This window comes from Catharus ustulatus, chromosome 1 (genome assembly GCF_009819885.2).
Source record: "Catharus ustulatus isolate bCatUst1 chromosome 1, bCatUst1.pri.v2, whole genome shotgun sequence".
In the NCBI taxonomy this organism is placed as follows: Eukaryota; Metazoa; Chordata; class Aves; order Passeriformes; family Turdidae; genus Catharus; species Catharus ustulatus.
The window spans coordinates 73,946,672-73,965,655 of NC_046221.1; positions in this window are offsets into that span (position 1 = coordinate 73,946,672).

Below are 18,984 nucleotides of genomic sequence, written 5' to 3' on the forward strand. Positions count from 1 at the left end.
TGGGGAAGAAAGAAAAAAAAAAAAGTAAGATCAATAGACGGACAGGCCTGCTGATGTCTCCCTTGCAGCCGGGATGTTTGAGTACCACATAGCAGCTACCATACAGGTTTTAGTTCAAATATAGTATATGACAAAACACCTTTCTACCTTTTCATATTGGTCATATTTTCTTGCTTTGCTGTTTCTCTAAAGAAAACACAGATTTAAAGATGCTTAGATTGTAAACAATTCACTGTAAAGCACATGTTTATGTACAAAAAGCACAGGAATAATCTGTAAATAAAAGACTTCCCTGTTTGAATTTTGTATTAAAGTCTTACTCCAGCCATAACAACTCTTGGTAATGGATACATTTCCACTACTCTTCCTCTTCTTAAATATTTTATTATAGAAAGCCTTTGGGATCTTAATCAAGGGTGTAGAACTCATTGTACTCAGCACAAATCCAGAACAAAAAGATGGAGAATTCAGAGCATACACATAAGGCCAGATGGAGTGGACAATAAATGGGCAAATATATGGGACCAATGAAATCATATTGATCTGTGTGCAATGTCCTGGTCTCAGCACCGTGGTGGCTTAGCCCTTTTCTTTTATCAGCATCATAGAAAAACAGGGTTCTTTAAAGTCACTAGTGAAACCAGTTAATAAAAGCCCTGTGCATACCTTCAGTAAACTCCATTTAAGCGGGAAAAGTCAGAGAAAATCTAGTGTTGTTCCTTTCCTTAGCTGTTCAGAAAGTGGAGACAGTTCAGGGTCATAGGAAGAGCACCTCAAGGGGTTGTCCATTTTGGTGAGCCAGGGATGGTGTTACTAAGAGCATGGGCACAGAAAAAGGCAGAAAAAAGGGAAAAAGGAGCCCAGAATAAAATTCAGGGAGAAATGCCAAGTGGGAGCAGTTGGAGACATGGAAGACGGACACCATATGGCAATAATATTGCAAGGGATGGAAACAAAATGCTGTGCTGTTCAGTAGAGGGCAAAGAGCACAGAGGAGAGAGGTCAGGTGGGTCAGACACTGGATAGAAGCTCAACTCTTCCAGTACATTTGAATCTAAAGCAAAGAAAGGCACACAAGGAGATGCTTCTACATTGCATAAGATCCTGGGAGCAATATAGCTATGCCTATGTGGGACGCTCTTGCCCCTGCATCTCTGTTATTAAATACAGGCATACTGTTTACTCTCTCTTTCCCTTAGAAATACCAAAGCACCCTGGGGAAATACAGTTAAGCTTTTATAAAATCACCAGCATGCTGCTTGGTAATTTTATTCCCATCTAAGTCCTGCTATGTGGTTAAAGCTGGGCCACGTGCTTCCTGTTAAAGCAGAACACTGTGTCCCACCTTGAAAGACACACCACATCCAAGTCTCCACAAACTAATAGGTCTGAAAGCACAGCAAATCTGAGACCTACATGACACTAGGCCACTTGTTTATCAGTCTTTCAAATGTGCAAATAAGATACATGCTTGTCAATAAAATATGCTTCAACTTGATTTTCTCCAGTGAAGAAAACTAAGACACACAGAAAAAGAAATGCATTTTTGGCGCCTGAATGTCTATCGGTTCATTTTCAAAATCTGCTTTTATTTATCCTCTGGTTTCCATTGATCTCTGACTATAAATATGCCAGCTGAGAGAACTCAGTTCTAACAGACAGTTTTTCTTCCCTCTGCCAGAAGTGATCTGGTTTCCTCTACGAACCATGCTTGGGAGTCTTCAGTCAAGTTGAAATATATCTCAATTCAGTGGATTATAACCAAATTAAACACAGCTTTGCTCCAAAAGATTAATTCTTTTTTAGGGTCTTCAAAATGAATTTTCATTCCTTTTGTCTCTAAAACACACAGGTTTATTGACAGCATGTGTCGTTGTCTGAAATCCAACACGTTTTTTACTGCACCTTATTATGAATCCCTTCTCTCATCTTTTTCAGCTGAGCATCTCTCCACCTGCCTGCTCTTTCCTTAGTCTCTTGTTTCCAGACCCAAACCTTCATCCATCACCCTGCTGGCATGATCATCATCATCATGTGCCCAAATCTACACTCCCCAGCATGGGACAGAACTGCTCTGAACACACCTGTGAGACCCTTACTCCTACCAGCGTCCCAGAAACCCCACAGTGGTTTTCAGCTAGACTTTGTGAGCTCCTAGGCCACCTCTGTTTTGCTGCTGCTGCTGAATCCCTCTTCCTAGGATGCCTTCCCCAGCTTATTTCCTGCAGAGCCTCCCTGTGTACATTTAGATACTTTTTTTCTTACAGATATAAACTCAGAGCAGCTCTCATTTATCCTGAGGAGCTGAAAATTGCTTTTACAGCGTAAGAATTAATTCAGTAGGAAATCCCAAGGAGCAAACAATTTAAACGTTGTTTAATTAAGGAAAACTTCTTCTCTTACCTTAGATTTGATGCATCCATATACCCTAAACACAGAGACAGGGGTTGAAATGCCTTGATAAGGCATATAGAGCATGCCACATTTGCAATGTCAATACTGGCACTTTTCATGTGAAATAGTGGGAGCAGTGAGACTACTTAGTCACACTTCTCTATTTGCATACCAATACTTCTGAGTTCTCACACAAGTACTTTTGAGTTTTCCCTCCTGACTAACACATGCAAAGCACAGGCACATGCCAGAGAGTCAGTGCATGTCAGGAATATATTTGTACCTGTGATCGCTCCATTTGGGGGCTTTCTTACCTGCAATGAAGCCTCCTAGCCCATTTAAACTGTGAGGATTACAGATTCGTGGTTCAAACAGCCTAACATATAAGAAAAGAGGTGACTTGAAACTTGACTGAGCTTCAGTGAATCAGGAGTTGAAAGTAATTAACTATGACCTAGTCTTTACCTCATTGGAGCCAGTATCTTGTACTCCAGAGGGGATAAGGACTTGTAGAGAAGTGATTCTGTTTGAAGCTCTGATGCCATTATTGTCTGGTTGGTTAATATTATTTATAGTACAAATCAAATTTATTTCACTTGGTAATGGTGAAACAATGCATCTATCAATAATGTTCAACACCTTAGGTAAAAATATTTAACACTGAAAAAAATAGCATGAAATTTTACCTTTCCTGAAATTTCAACGTCCTGTCATTACAAAAATTCAATTTAAACATTGTGGTGAAGATCAGCAAGCGGAGCAGTACAACTGTTATTAACAGGTTAAGGAAACCTTCCTATGACACCGTTACACTTTCAAGTGGGAAAGATGTTCTACTCAGAACTAAACTGTCTGCTTCTGGTTATTTGACACCAGCCATCTAAATATCCTTTGATGGGACCTAATGGGGCTTTTTGTATGCAAATTCCTACTGCTCGAGTAAGAAAGTGAAAGTTTTTACAGTACACGCAGCCAAGTGCATCGAATATCCCACATCTCTGGGGCACGTTAGATCCCTAAGTCCTGGAAGAGCCAGGTGTGGAAAGGGGTCCTTCACCTCTTGGCTAGAGGAGCCAGGGATCAGGATCCCCCAATCCCGGCCTCATGGTGAGAAGTGGAAGGGCTGCTGCTCACAAGGAGGAGGAGGAGGACATGGGACCAGACGGCAGTTGTTTAGCTTGGCCGTCCTCACCTCTTGCAGCAGCCAATCTCGCTGCCAGCATCCAGTCGTTCCCACAGTAAGCCTGGTCTTAGGCTGGGATGCTTGTGTTCAGTTATTAATTTGGATGTAGCTGAAGTTTTCCTGAGGAGCTCAAGCCACAGCTCGGGAAACACATATTTCAGCTTTCAGCCGGGGCCAGAGTGAAACAGGATTTCTCCGGCAGGAAGAAGTGGCTTTGCCTTGGGCCCGTCTCCTGACTGGATGGTGAGGGCTGGTGGCAAGGGAAGGTGGGCTCTTTACAGAAACCCTCAGAAATCCCCCTGTGGAAAGCCCTCGGCTGCCTAAGACACTGGGCTTGGGCCAGGTACCCTGGAAGTGAAAACAGTTACTTAACAGTTTCATAGCCTTCTTTACGTCCATTTGTAAAGTGCTTTGTGGCAGGTGAGTTAACATTAACCCCCCTCCACAGAGAGCAGAAGTGGGAACACCTGTCTAAAAGCACCTGGCAAATTAATGACAAAAATGTAAAGAGAAGCAGAGGCCTCTCTTTCACAGGCCATGTTTGGGCAAAAAAGAAAAAAAAATTTAAAATAATTTTTAAAATTAAGTACATGAAAGGTAACAAAAGCACATCTGTCTGTAAAATTGTTTTCATAGGATCACTGAGCTGTGACTGCAGCTGATGTTGTTTAAGTCTGTGAGCAGACACTGGCTTTGCCATGAGCTCTCCTGCCCTGAGGAACCACATCAGAAAGTAATTTGGGCAGAAGGGAAGATGGCTTAGATGCTGAGAACCTGACTTCATTTCTTATTTCAGGGTGACATAAACCTTCAGAGGCCTGTATCAGCTAGATCACAACTTGGTAATAATTGGTAAGTCACCACATCTCCATTTTGTCTAAAAGAGGTAGAAGACAAATTAGTGCTCTGCTTTATTGTTCCTTGAAGAAAAACAGGGCTGCTTTGATCTGTTTCAAAAACGGAGTATCAAACCCACTATTTTTATTTTAAAAAATGAGTAGACTTATGTCCTTGATCAAAGCCATGTAACACATGGCATATACCACACACACAGAGCAAAAAACTCTACAAAATAATGCAGCAGCCAAATGAATGCAAAGTAACATCAGCAATGGCTCTGAGGGAAATGCTTGTCAGCATCACTCCTAGAAAAAGAGTCTATGGCTGCTCTGCTTTTTTTCTTACCAGAGAAGAGCTTGATGGCAGTAGAGTGAACCACGGTTTTATTTGTTGCGTAGTTCCTCTGTGGTAATGCCTTATGTCATTAATTCACAAGTGGAGATACCACACTGCTAAACCCCAAACGCACCCTTGCAGCAGCAGCAGAGGCACTCCTGGAGAACCAAAAGAACCAAACGGATAACTTCATTAGTTCAGCCAGCAGAGGGAACTGCTAATCAGCACTAATTGCTCACACAGGGCTAACAGATATCCTACCAAGCTCAGTAAGTCATGGCACTTCACATTGTCTATGCTGTGTCAGACTGCAAATGACCCGGCAGATTCTAGCACTGCGATCTCCCTCTGAAACTCCTCCAGGCCTTCATTTCCCCTCACTTTGACCTTATGGCTTTCTCCCAGAAGGAGAGCGAGCTCTCAAGTGGTTTTGGCACAATGGCGTTTCTGTCTCTTTCTGGTCAATTGAGTACTCAGATAAATTAAAATCCTGCCTGAAAAGCACAGTTTTTTCCCCCCACATGTCCTCTCATTCTCCCCTAGTTCTGCTCCTGTCCCAGATATTTTCTGCCAAGCAGCAGCTGTACAAAGCAAGGGTTAAATCAGGTAGCTCATATTTAGCCTCAACTTAGCAAAGCCAGAAGCAGGTTTGACCCACACTGGCTGGCTTCACAACCAAGCTGTGATCTTGTACCACAGTGCCGGAGCCACAACGCTACAGCCAGGGCAGGTACCACTCCTCCAGAGTACCCCTGGTAATTCCTCGCAGCTTTCCACAGAGGAACTACACGCATAAGGTGCAAAACACTCTTTGCTTAATAACAGTTCCTTCAAAAGCTCTGTGGTTATCAGTAGCTAATCAAGGTATGGCTTGGTTATGTCGTCTTCCCTACCTCACCCCAGGGAGAGCCAGCGTGCTTATTATCTTCCGACATGAAGTATTTCTCAGTGATATCAATTTGCTTCCAAGAGGGCAAACAAAAGCAATCCCTTATGCCATTTATTATAGCAGTCCAACTCGCTTTATTCAGCGCTCATCCTGGGGTTTTATTTCTCCAAACTAGATAAAATAAAAGGTGCTTGCAACACCTCCTCCCTGCCAACAGGTATAGCTCCCATTCAAGCAGGAGCAGCCCCACCAGCACAGCTGCACAAGATAGAGCGGGAATTGAAAAATCCTTCATCAAACATAAGCACTCCAAAGGGGATCCATTGGATTGAGAACAAAGAAGGCATGCAGCAAAAATCTCATTAAGCAACTTCTGATGATCTTATATCTTGGAAGGCATCGAGCAGTGAAAGGAGCTAAAGGCAGCTCCCTCTTATAACCATCACCTGTGGGCCACCAACATCCTTCTCATGGCCAGCAAGCAGCTGGAGCACAGCCTGTGTTAACCACACCTCTGCCGCAGAGGCCATACAGAAACCCATATGGCACCTCCCTGACACCTCATTTCCTGCACCCCAAACATCCTAAGGAAAGGCTTGGGTAGCTGAAGACCTGGCCTGCTGCACTCACATAAAATCAGCAGGGGAGTCTCGTTTGCAGGAATACAATGAATTAAAGTGGATGAGGTCCAGGACTCAAGTTACACTAATTATAGTTTTAAAATTAATGTAACACTAAACACCTGCTTCTTTCCAGCCTGAGAAAGATGCCTTAGAAGGGTGTTATGACTAATTTCTGCTTTTACAACCTTGAGAGGAAGGTGCTTTTACCATGTGAAATTAATTGCTTAGGTGCCCTCCCTGGGAAATCGGATCTTTTGAAAAAATGAGGCAGTGAAAAGACAACAGCTGTAAGATGAAACCCATGATGGAATAAAGGCAGCACCTTACTGAATTAATTTTGCTTTTCCCTGTAATGCATCCCTGCTTGGCTTAGTAGTTATCTACCTGCTTAACCCTTCCTTTTCCATTGCAATTTATTTTTCAAAACCTCAAAACTTTTCCAGCCTAGATATTTTTTTCCCCCATGTTTTAAGAAACCTAGTTAAGACACACAAAGAGCTGTCCAAGCTCAGGACTGACAAACCTCACCCAGCCTATCCTCATCTCGCACTCTCCAAGCAAGTCTGTCTCTCTTTTCTGGGATACCTGTGTAGCACAGAGCCATCCTCCTCCTCCTCCAGGTACCCTTTGTCCAAGCATTGCTGTCAGCAGATAAGCAGCAGCTTTGTCTGTGCATGCAGCTTGGGGGCACAAGCAAAGCCACCCATACAGCATTGCAGCTGGAGAAAAATTCTTTAGGGGACCACATGCTCCAAAATGGGATTCTGGGAATACCTTCAACTGCAGTCTGGTGATACACTTCCCAGCCATCATGCGGCACAGTGAATGTTCCTTCCTCTCCTACCTGGCCTGGCGTGCAGGTTCCTCTCAATCTATCTCATGGCCTTTTTGGAAGGGCATGGAGGGGAGACAAAGCCATTCCTGCTCACCGATCTTTAAAAGTTCTGTAACTTGTGCACAGCCATAACACTAGGAAAATCAACTCCCGTTGGGACTGGCTCACAGCTTGTAAATATTACTCACCCAGAGCAGTTAACCTAGAACAGGGATTTTCAGCATGTGCATGCACTGCCATTCTTATTTCTTGCAGCACCTTGTGCTTCCTGCATTTTCAATGCTGTATTTCCAACTCCCCATGTGCTGTACTGCACCTGAAAGAAGTCTCATTCCAGACATCCAGCTCTTTGGGCAACTTGGAGAAGCTGCAACTTTGTAAAGGAAAATAATGATATGTAAAAAACAATTTCCTTTTCTCTTTGCTAGCTCAGTGAGCTCCTTAGTAAGGTAGGAACAGGGATCAGCCACTTAGTGTTTTGAGTTTGACCAACTTGGCCTGAAAAGAGCACCACTGTTGATGTCTTAGAAATCACTGTTTCTCCATGGGGCAGTACTTAAAAATCAGAAATCACTCATCTTGTAAGCACTTTCTTATTAAAAAAAAAACAAAAAACAAGCAAGACAACAATGAGATCAATCCTCCTCATTCTATGAGTAGATTTTTCCCAAACTGAATAAAATCAGATCATTGGCTCCAGCTCAACACTAACTGTTAAACACCCCTTGCTCCTCTACTGCCACATTTTCAGTATGTTGTGAGCCCACAAATGTGTCCTTGATAGAAAAGTCAGGCAGGCCAATGACCATCAGTCCTGGGGGAAGGGGAGTGGGGAATCACTCCCTTCCATCCAGACACTGAGATGTCTACAGCTCCAAACAGCTGCAGTAGAAAGGTGGGAACAGGCCAGCAGGTTTGATCTGAGGAAGCGGCAAATTCCAGATCCAAGAGGGAAAGAGCCCTGAGCAACTTAAGTCAGGCAAAAATAGTTAAAACACTTAATTTTTGTACTTGTTGATGCTATTTCAGTGCCTCCGTCTGTAACATCTGGTTGCCTTAGATACATGAGGTAACTACGGCAACTAGTTATTACAGGGAGAAGGATAAGAAATAGATCAACATTACTGAATTTGGCAGGCTCTAAAATAGTTTTTCTGTAAAGCAGAGGCAGGTGCAGAGGGTACAACAGCACTGTGGGGCAATGAAAGGCGAAGGTGGCACCAGCAGGACAACACCCTGGCATTAGGCTGCTTAAGCATCTGGATGCATTCATTGCCTCTTTAGATTTCCTTGCAGCAGAATTACTGGCCAGAGTACCAAAATACCAGGGATGCTCGAGAGGGGTTGCCTAGTGTTTATATTGGAGCTAGCTTCACTTTAAGTCATCCCATCCCCACCACCCAATCCTCACCAAACCTCTCCCCCTCAAAAACAAGGAAGGTGTTGGGAAGTACTAGTTGTGCTCCATGGATTTCTAACTAAAGGGGGGATATATAAGGTGAAAAGCTGTAGTGACCAGAATCACTGTGAACACCCATCCTAAATAGCAACACTTTAATGGCACAACTGACACCATGCCTTGGTGATGTGATGTACTGTAGTGCACAAGAGATCATAAAATGATGCACAGTTCTCTTGAACTGATCATTTTAGTGCTTTTCAGAATAATCAGATAATCTGTTGGAAGGTGTGCAGCTTTCAGGTTGGGTTGTCACCCCTGCAGAAAGTCATTAAAGCGCACTAAAACACCCCAGTGACCTCCTTGCTCCAGACAGTAGGGAGGAGTGGGTGTTCCCAGATTTGAAAGTGAACCATTCAAGACTGCCAGAAAGACATGTTTGTGCCTGAAATGTCTGCTTTTTTTTTTTTTTTTTTTTGGCTTGCAGGAAAAGCTGTGTTAATAAATCCTTAATAAAGGATTGCCTGAAAAGCTGGATCCATGTGCTGTCTGAATGTCCTTTACCAGGATTATTCCTGCACAGAAATTTTCCCTACATAGCTAGGACAAAGCCTTTATTTCATATTTGACTCAAAACTACAGACATTTACAGAAAGAAGCCAGCACCACTGTTCCATCTGATGCATTTCATCAAAAATACCTCTAAGATCAGAGCGTTACAATAGCCAACCAGCCCTCCTTCTGCAAATGAAAAGCATCATTCACTAATCCTGGCAACACTGTATTCCAGACCACAAAGGGCGCTGCCTTATAATATTGTTTACATATGAAATCCGAGTGTCTAAACCAGAAAGTCCCCACCTTTTCACCTCAGCAGGCTGCTTGAGGGAAGTCTGCAAAGAGTTTTGCTTCCCTTAGGATGTTTTCCTCATTAAACAGGCTAGTTGGTAACTAACATAAGTTTGTATTTTTCCCAGCAGATTGCCCTCTTGGAATCCTTTGCCATCTATCTTCAGAGATGAGAACTGGTTAGATGAACAGAAATGAGATTCAGTCTCAGTAAATGTAAAGTAATACACGTGGGAGGAGTAGCAAGAGCATTTTCAAGTACTTTAAGGGCTCTAAACTAACTGCCTCAATTTCATAAAGCGACCCAGGTGGCAACGCATAGCTCAGTGAAAGTCATTGCTTCACATGCAATCAAAAATGTTGACAATATATGAGAAGGCTTAAAGAATGGGCTGCAAGTAAAAAAAAAAAAAAAAAAAAAAAGAAAGAAAATGTTTTAAGACCGTTCCAAACGACCGAACACTGGGCAGACTGTGGTATAATACTGTGTATTTACTGATTAAAATATTTCAGAAAAAGTATCACAAGGGTTCATAAAGAAAGGAAGTAAGAAACCTTTCCAATTAAAGAGCAATCTAAAGGAGCGAGACTATTCTTTAGGAAGCAGAAAACTAGGAGGGGGTCTGAGAGCAAGCATGGGGAACGAGAAGATATCAAAAGCTTCTCCTTTCCCTTCTCTGTAATAAAAAAGAGGGGATATTCAGCAAATTAGAAGTTGGGAAGTGCACATTATCAAGAAGAAAACATTTTTACACAGTCCCTAGATTTTAAAATGCTGTGGAAATTGCTGTGAAAGCAGTCTAGGAGGTAACTGCCTTTCCTATTTCGTACCTGCACTGCAGACACTGGAAGGACCATGTGCTGGCTCTCTGGTCACCACCCCCCATCACTGGCTGAAACCTTAACCTGAAAGAAACCTCAATGAAAGTGGCCACGTAGCAATATATGAGGTCTGGCAGCTGGGAGCTGGGGCACACGCTCCATTCCACTTCATTATGGGACTGAAAGCCAGCAACAGAGAGGCAGTAACAAGAATGTGATGAAACAGAGCTGCAGCTGCTGGCTCAGCAAATATAGGTCAGAGCTACAGAACCTTAATCTACAGAGGAAGCATGAATGTCAAAAACATAATCAGATTCAAGCAGGATTACAAGTTGTGTGGGTAACTAGAGCCCTAGGAGTCCACCTAAATTAACTGATAGAGAATTTATCTCTTTCTGTGTAGATGCAAATGGGACTAAGCAGCAAGACCTTCTGAAAATACAGTGACCTTGTCTGAAACTTTAGAAAAATTGCAAACTTTTTCCACCTAGCAGGCAACATAGCTCCAGGACCTTTCAACATCAGTGTTGCAAGCTCACCTCTGCAGTCTGCTGTTCAGACACTGTTAGATAGGGGGGTGTGTGAAATGGGAGGGCGAGAGGAAGAATGGGGTCACAACACCACAGCTCAGCATACAGAAGCAAGTAGTTGTTTTGGGGGATATGATCCACCAGAATACTGGTGCATCACTGTATGCTAAACAGGGACGTGTATATGTTAAAAAGTGAGCATCAGTGTGAGTTAAATAGGAAACAGAGAAGCAATCTGAAGTCAGACAGAAATTACTCAGTATCAAATAGCATTTTACCTGTGGAGAAGTTCCCTTTTGACAAGTCAAACCCATCTTTAGAGCTTTATTCCCTGTAAAACTGTTTGAGGTGACTGCCTCACCATCACCAAATCGGCTGTTAATGTTGCAGCCACTGAAGAAGCTGCAGAACACTGCCAAGGGCTGGTTTCCTGTTGTGGGAAGGAGGGCTAGAAGGGCTATGAGCAAAGCAGGTGCTTGGGGGAGGAGCAAAATGTCAGGTGAGGAAACATTATGACTTCTACTCAGAAAGTAAAATACAGGCTTCCATTTTGTGAGGCCTTTCCAAGAGCATTTCTCTCCACATGTGCCATTATTTTTGTGTGGGCCAGTCACACCAGCAGTGCTTCTAGGTGCAGGACCCCTAATGATTCCAATGGGAAAGTCGTATTTGGGCTGCTTGCAGAATCCAGGAGTCGTATGTTGCACAAGACATCTTTGTTACTTTGACAGCTTTAGGGATAAGCTGCTCTAATCAGACATCCCTTTTGGGAGAGAAAAGAGACCCTTCAAGTCTTGCTCTTTGTAGACATGCGTCTTTCTTACTGTCAGTCTGAAAAGTGACATTGATTCTTTTCTCTGTAGCAGAACCACGATCACTTAATTTGTAGCCACTGCAGCCTATGGTAAAAACTTTTGAGAACAGAAGCCAAGACTTTCACAACTAACTTGAAAACTAGAATGAGGACAGGCAGAAGAAGACCTAAGTCTACTGAAAATGGAGTGAACAAGGCCCACCCATCCTGATGGGATGAGGGTTTAAGCCCCCTCAGGGAGCAGGGTGAAGTAAGGCTATACCCCCAAGATTAGGCACTTCTTTATAGTGCCATACACAGTGGTTTGAGCTCTACTCACCTTTGGTCATTCCCTGGGATTCAGGACATCAAGCCCTGCTTTAGTCCACACAGGCAGAAGAGCAGCCTGGACTTTGTGCGATGCGACCTGTGTTTTATGGGACTGGATTATTGAGACTGGTTTGAACACAAAGAAACCAAGCAGGCTCCTCCATGGCCACTAAGGTTATGAGGCTCACCAACCTCCTGTGAGACACCAAAAGTTTCACCTCAGGTGAGTTAGGTAGTGGGAAAAGATGTTCAGCCAGAAAACCATTCTGTCACTTCTGTCTTTAAATCTGTATGCATGTAACTTTGGGGGAAACACAGAAAAAATTATTTCAGAATTAATGTTTTTTCTTTAGAGTTGTATACCATGTATTTCCTAGATATTAATAATATTACTTATCAGCATTGCAATACAACATTCACTCTTTAACCAGCCATCCAATGTCTCTGCTTTGTTAAAAGCAAATGCAAATTTATTTGTGCTGTTTTTGATAGAGTTTGAATCTGTTCACAAATATTCTACTATTTTTTTAACAGTGTGTGATTGCTACTCGTGCAATGAAAGACTATCAGGATATTAGCAGGCTGCCAATATTTGCTTTAAAAATGTAACTTTTTGTAGTAGCTATGTTACATTTCTGTATTTGGGATTTTGTTTATTTGTTTTTTTTGGCTGCAGTAAGTAGTCCTTGTTCATAAATTTACAGTCTCATATTAATGTTTTCCTTTTTAATATATATATATGATCTTCACATGCAAGCTAGATTTTAGCCATACATCATGTTTTACAGAAATGGAAATGGGATAAAAACCACACAAATTTATTTCATCTTTAAAACCCAAAGTATCATCATTCAGACTCAAAAGTGCAGAGGTTATAGTAGCTATAAAAGGAATAATTTTCTTTGTGCTGAGTTTATTAAGCAGAATGCAGTTCTTACTTCAGGAAAGTAGACCTGGGTTAGACTCAGCAGGAAGAAAAATATTTCCATATAGTAATTTTCAATAGAGTAAATTTTAAGGGATCTTTTTCTGTATTGAGAAAGGGATCTTTTTTTCTTTCAGAATTTCTACTCTCAAAGGCAGCTCAGAAATGAAAAGACTTCTAGGAAATTATTTCAAATTGAGGCAACTCTTGTCCCAGTACAACAAGAGTCAGATAAGAAAGCTTTAATTCTAGTACAAAACAGTCTTTGACTTCAAAGGTTTAATTTCTAGCTGGCACAGAACCAATAAAACCAATCATTTCCTCTTTAGATTTTGTTTTCTACTAATTGAATATCTGTTCTTGTAAAGCATGTTTGTGAGTGGCACACAGTGCTGGCTGCAGCCCAGCTCGCTGAGCTCCTGAGTTTATCCATTTGGTAAAATACATAATTATGTGCATTGTGTGCACGGAGCCCAAGGTCCCACTGACTTTGTCAGCTGATAAGATCTCATTTTAAGACCATCAACATCTGTTCGTAAGTTATTATTCCTCCCATTCAGATTTCCTTTATGTTATTTGTTGTGGCTGTTTATCCTCGTTGGCTAAGGATTTCAAAGCAGCTTCAGGGATTTAGATACATTTTCCATTTTGAGTTCATATTTACATTTCCTTGAAGAACCCTGGTCACCCTATTTATAGACTTTTGTTAAGCTCTGTGACAGCAATCCCATGGGCTTTGGGCACAACATTTATACATTTCACTTAAGGATTGGTCAATGGGTGACACAGGTTAAAATATGCATTTGACAAGCACAGGAATAGCATGTTCTCTTTCTATATAGTGGCCTGGAAATGAGAATAAAGACTTGAACCATGGCAGTGGTGACTTAATTGAGACAGCAGGAAGAATTATTTAGCCATAGAGGAAGTGATACATAGGACTGTATTGCTAAAGGATGCTGCAGTATTTCCATCTTCAAAAGCACTGCGGCCAGCAGGTCAAGGGAGGTGATTCTGCCCCTCTTACCACCAGTGTGGACTGGAGTGGGGTCCCCAGCAGGAGGGAAGGACATTGACCTGTTGGAGCGAGTCCAGAGGAGGCCACCAAGATGATCAGACGGCTGGAGCTTCTTTCCTGTGAGGAAAGGCTGAGAGAGTTGGGGTTACTCAGCCTGGTGAAGAGAAGGCTTCAGGGTGACCCAGTTGTGGCCTTCCAGTACCTAAGGGAGGCTACAAGAAAGACACAGAGGGACTTTTTACAAGAGCATGTACTGCCAGGACAAGGGAGAACAGATTTAAACAGAAAGTTAGGTTAGATATTAGGGAAAAAATTCTTCAATGTGACAGTGGTGAGACGCTGGAACAGGTTTCTTAGATAAATTTTGGATGTCTCATCTCTGGAAGTGTTCTAGGCCAGGCTGGATGAGCCTCTGAGCAACCTGGTCTAGTGGAAGGTGTCCCTGTCCATGGCAGGAGGGCTGAAACTAGATTAAGGGCCCTGCCAACCCAAGCTGTTCTCTCGTTATGCGACTTTATAAGGGTCGGTTAAATGGTAATTTATGTGCAGCCGTGTCTCCTTTCAGGCTGGCTCTTCAGGACCCCTCTGTCCCTGTGGCTGTGCAGTTTCATACAGCCCGCAGGCAAAGTGCTGCCCGGGGCTGAGGCGAGGCGAGGACTGCTGCGGGCACCGAGGGCAGGGATGGCCTGCCAGGGGGTGACGGCTGTCGGCCGGGCTCCGCTGGCCGGACAGCAAGCAAGCTCTCCTTCCTGGCTGCTGGGAGAAGCCGTGCCCGGGGGAAACAGCAGCCTCTGGAGAGAGGGGCCGGCTGCGAGCCGCGCCTTCCCCTCCGGCCGCCGCCGCCGTCTCCTGAGGGCAGGGCTGCCCTGCGGCGCCACCGCGCGGCCCCGCGGGACACGGCGGGACTGGGCTGGCACAGCGACCGAGGGAGCGCCCGGGCGCGCAGGCTGACACACGGACGGACACACAGACACACACACGCCAAGGGTGTCACATGCAAAAAAGCCATCTGCCTTATCTTTGCATGCAGCGCTGTCAGGTTAAAAGCTCGGATCTGCTCCGATCTGGCGCTGAAGTTACCACACACTGGCTCCCTTCAGGTCTCCGTGCATGCTGGCGGCGCGGGACGCACACCACACCGGGAATTCTAAGTTTCTATTTTGATCACACTGCTCAAACATGAGAATGAGTCACCCACCGAACTGAAAACCACGACCTTTGTGTTTACACCGAAAAAGGAATGACAAGCTTAGGACAGGGAAAGAAAACTACAGGGAAGGGAAAAAAACGCAAAAAAACCCATAAAACACCCGAACCCAGGCACATCTTTGCTCTTTGAAACTCAGTCAGCTGATGTTATTCACATGCAAGTTAAAGAAGTCGTGGCAGTGACTGGGTTTCTTTAGTGTATCTGCACGAACTCCCAGGGAATAATGTCAACAACTCAACAGGCCCTGCAGCAGAGGTCACATAATCTGTGACATATTCCAGTCACATTAAAGCAGGGCACAGCTTCCTGTAAAGGAACCATGTGAGATATTTTACTTAGAAATAGAGTCCATCTTTAATTTAGAGCAATCCTGCCCCCTCAGCCATCCTCAGCAACACACAATTATCCTGCGAGGGAAAAAAATGCTGGCATGGAAGAGTTGTTACTTTCAAAGTAACAAAAAATATGAAGATCCAAAAGGAAACAAGTCTTATAAGACTTTTTAAAATTATTAATGGGACAGAATTCTCTAATGTGTTTTTCCATCTCCCTCTAAGTAAGAATAAAAAAATACTAAACTGATTTCTAGTACTTTTCATCAACAAACCACCAGCTGTAGCACTTCCTACAGAGCTGACAGAAGTGTAGTGTGGTGGACCCAAATGGGACATGTCAAAGAACATGACTTTGAAGAGAACAGACTCAAAGGGTATCAATATCTAAAGATAGCAGGCCAGCCTGACTGAGAAAACCCAAGCATTTAAGTGGATTTATTTTTTATGCTTCTGTCATACTTGGAGCATCCCTTCAGACAAAGGGGACAAAACCTTGGCAATGATTGTTTTGCGAAGTGAAGACAATGAACTGGACAGGTTTCTAATGTATCCCTGAAGTGTGGCCCTTCCAGCAGACAGGCTGGATCTATCTACAGTGTGTGGATGAAAAGAACAGGGGTTGCAGGAAACATTTATGAGCAGCCTGCAGAGACAATCATTAGAACTAATGGTACCATCTCATTCTCCAATAGATTCAAAGAGTGTTCTCAGAAGAAAAATTGGCTGTGCACCGTGGGCAGCTGCATTTTTAAGTGGAAACCCCTGTTAAATTATAATTTTTTATAGCATGAGCTCTACCATCTGTTGTCTAGCTCATTTATGACCAGCTAAGCTTGCAAAAAACCCAACAAGGAACTGAAATGATGCAAAAGGCAAATGTCCCTGGTGAAACTATTTTGAATTTCCCACAGGGAGCAAGAACTTTTGTGCTTGAGTGGCACCTACAACACTAAAAGGGAGATAAATGAATGTTAGAACTGAACAAAACCAGAGAGAATAAAGAAAGCAAGCTGCTTCCTAAGGATATGTAATTGAGAACTGTAATGGCAGGCCTGCATGCTAAAAAACACCTTCTAGATACTAATTTGAGGTGCTTCAAATAAGTGAGACTTTGTATAAATAATCTTCCATTATAATCCAGTGACGATCAACAGGAACAGCCTATTGATGTAGTGGTTTCTGCATTTGAAATGGTTTGTCCTCATGTGCTGCTTGTGGCAAATCTCAGTTCATTTTGTATTCACTGATTTTTATTTTTTTTTTGAGAGAGACACACAGAGGCCTCATTTCATCTGACTGAAACCCTGGATGAGTTGCCAGCTGCTTCTTCCCCTGCAGGACTGAGGAGACTGAAGTCTCATAGGGTAATACCTGGTACTGGACACTGGGAATGACAAAGCCACCAGGATGCTGCTGGCCATGCTGCCATTTCCAGCAGCAGCAAGTTGTTGTCTTCTCCCCACATCTCTACAGGGCAGTGGGATGAAGGAACACATCTTTCAGCCTCTGCTCCTCACATCAGCTCCAGCCCTTGCCTCTCACGCCTCCCCTTTGTATAGGTGGGAAATTTGAAGGCCCATTCCCAGGCACGATATTGTTCATTGTCTGGTTTATATCCAGACAAAGGCACAACAGTGGGGAACTTGGTAAAATGTTAGGTTTTTTCTATCATTTTAGAAATCAGCTAAGGAAATAGCTCTATTGGAAAAAATCAACAGCTTCCAAGCTTTTGAGGGAAAATAGAAAAGGAGGAAGAGGAGGAGGGATTATACTCTACATACAAGAGTGATTTGAGAACGTGGGCAAAAGGACAGATCAGCTGGGTGTCTTTGGGTCAAAATCAGAGGAGTCACCATCAAGGCAGTGCTTGTGGTAGGTGTCTGTTATGGAAAACCTGATGTGGAAACAGATAAAATCTTCTCAAACAACTGAGGAGTGGCAGTGGCAGCCTTGGCTGCACTGATAAGATTATCCTAAGGAGTGTGAAGAAGGTGAGTAGCAGAGTAAAGCCCAGACCTTCATAAAAGCAGAGCTCATCTTGCTCAGAGAGCTGACAGGAGGCATCCCAGAAGCCTGCCTTGAAAGCCAAAGGTGTTCAGGAGCATTAGGAGACATTCAGACAGCATTCTCCATGCACAAGAGCAGTGCATCCACCTAAGCAGGCACAGCAAGAAACCAGCCTGGTTAAATAGTGAGATACTGAAAGAACTCAGATGCAAAAAAAGGAACGTGAGAGTGATGGAAAAAGGAAGAGGCTTCCAAAGCAGAATATAGAAATATCACTCAGGCATGCAAAGACGCAGAGGGAAAGGTTACAGCCCAAGCCTGAGCTGGCAAAAGATGCCAATAGCAAGAAAGTACTGACATCCTCTATTGTGTGTTGACAAGTAGGACAAGGAAAAGGTAGGTCCACTGTTGAGTGGGGTTGGCCAGTTAATTACATATGACAGAGGGAGACCTGAAGATTTTCCTTTATGCCTTCTTTGCCTAGATCCTCATGAGGAAGGTCATGCTTCCAAGTCTCCGTGGAACCAATGATGAAGCAAATAACAAACTGCTGACAGTGAGAGAAGGCTGAGTTAGCTGAGGTATGTGTTGGCTTCTCCCAGTTGCCTTCTTCTTCTTCATGCCCAGATATAGCTTCCAGGAGAACCCACTCCATCATTTTTCAAGGTACTCAAGTGAGGTTGACTCATTTGTAGTTTCCCAAATCTCTTTTTTTTCCACGACCTGTCAAAGATGTTGCAGTGTGCCTCTGCAATGATGTTGACAAGCCCTCCCAGCAGCCTTGGATGCATTCTGCCAAGTGCCATTAACAGGTAGTCCTATACACTCCTGAGCTCCTTTGCTCTCCCTGGAAACGTTTCCAACAGTTTCCTGTGAAGCTGGAATGGGAGTAATTTCATGTATGACCATTTGCATATATTGTACAGAAATGTGAGAGCACCAATAGAAACATGATGGAACAGACCTGTCAACTTTGATGCAAGTAAAAACTGGTGCAATGCCCAGGGACTGACCAAGTGGTGAGGAAGGCTAAGAAATGAACCGGAAGAGTTGTGGTAATCCCCAGCCAAAACAAAGAAACCATAAGCCAACTAGCCAGTAGAAGAAGAAAAAATAAAAAAGCCATGTTAAAACATATCCAACTGGACGCTCTGGCATCCTCACCTACCGCAACAGGGCTCCTTAATGTTATGCGGTCATTGCCTTGTTCAAAAGCCAGAGAGAATTGGAATAAAGCATTTTTTCACAAAGTTCATGCTTACGAATGCTCACATTTTACAACACACCAGATGTTTAACAGTGTGACAAAGTCAGCTGGAGGGCCTGAAGACTGGTGCAATGCTGCAGAGACAACACAATCATCTTGAAAGCCACAACCAACTTGGATGCCTGGCAGAAGGAAAAACCAAGAAACCCCACCACCAAAGTGAAAGCAATGGGAAACAGGGGTTTATGTTGGGGTCTGCCATGGTGCTGTAGAAGTGAATTCTCCAGTCATGGTACATTATTTTTACAGGGGTACTGCTGCCTAATGTGCATGAATCTGATAAAATGAGAGCTCTATTAAATATATATAAATGTCAGTCGGTTTGATAAGCACAAAGACATCTTTCAGCAGAGTTCTGTTTTATGATAGACACATGGGTGTAATTGCTCAGATACCATC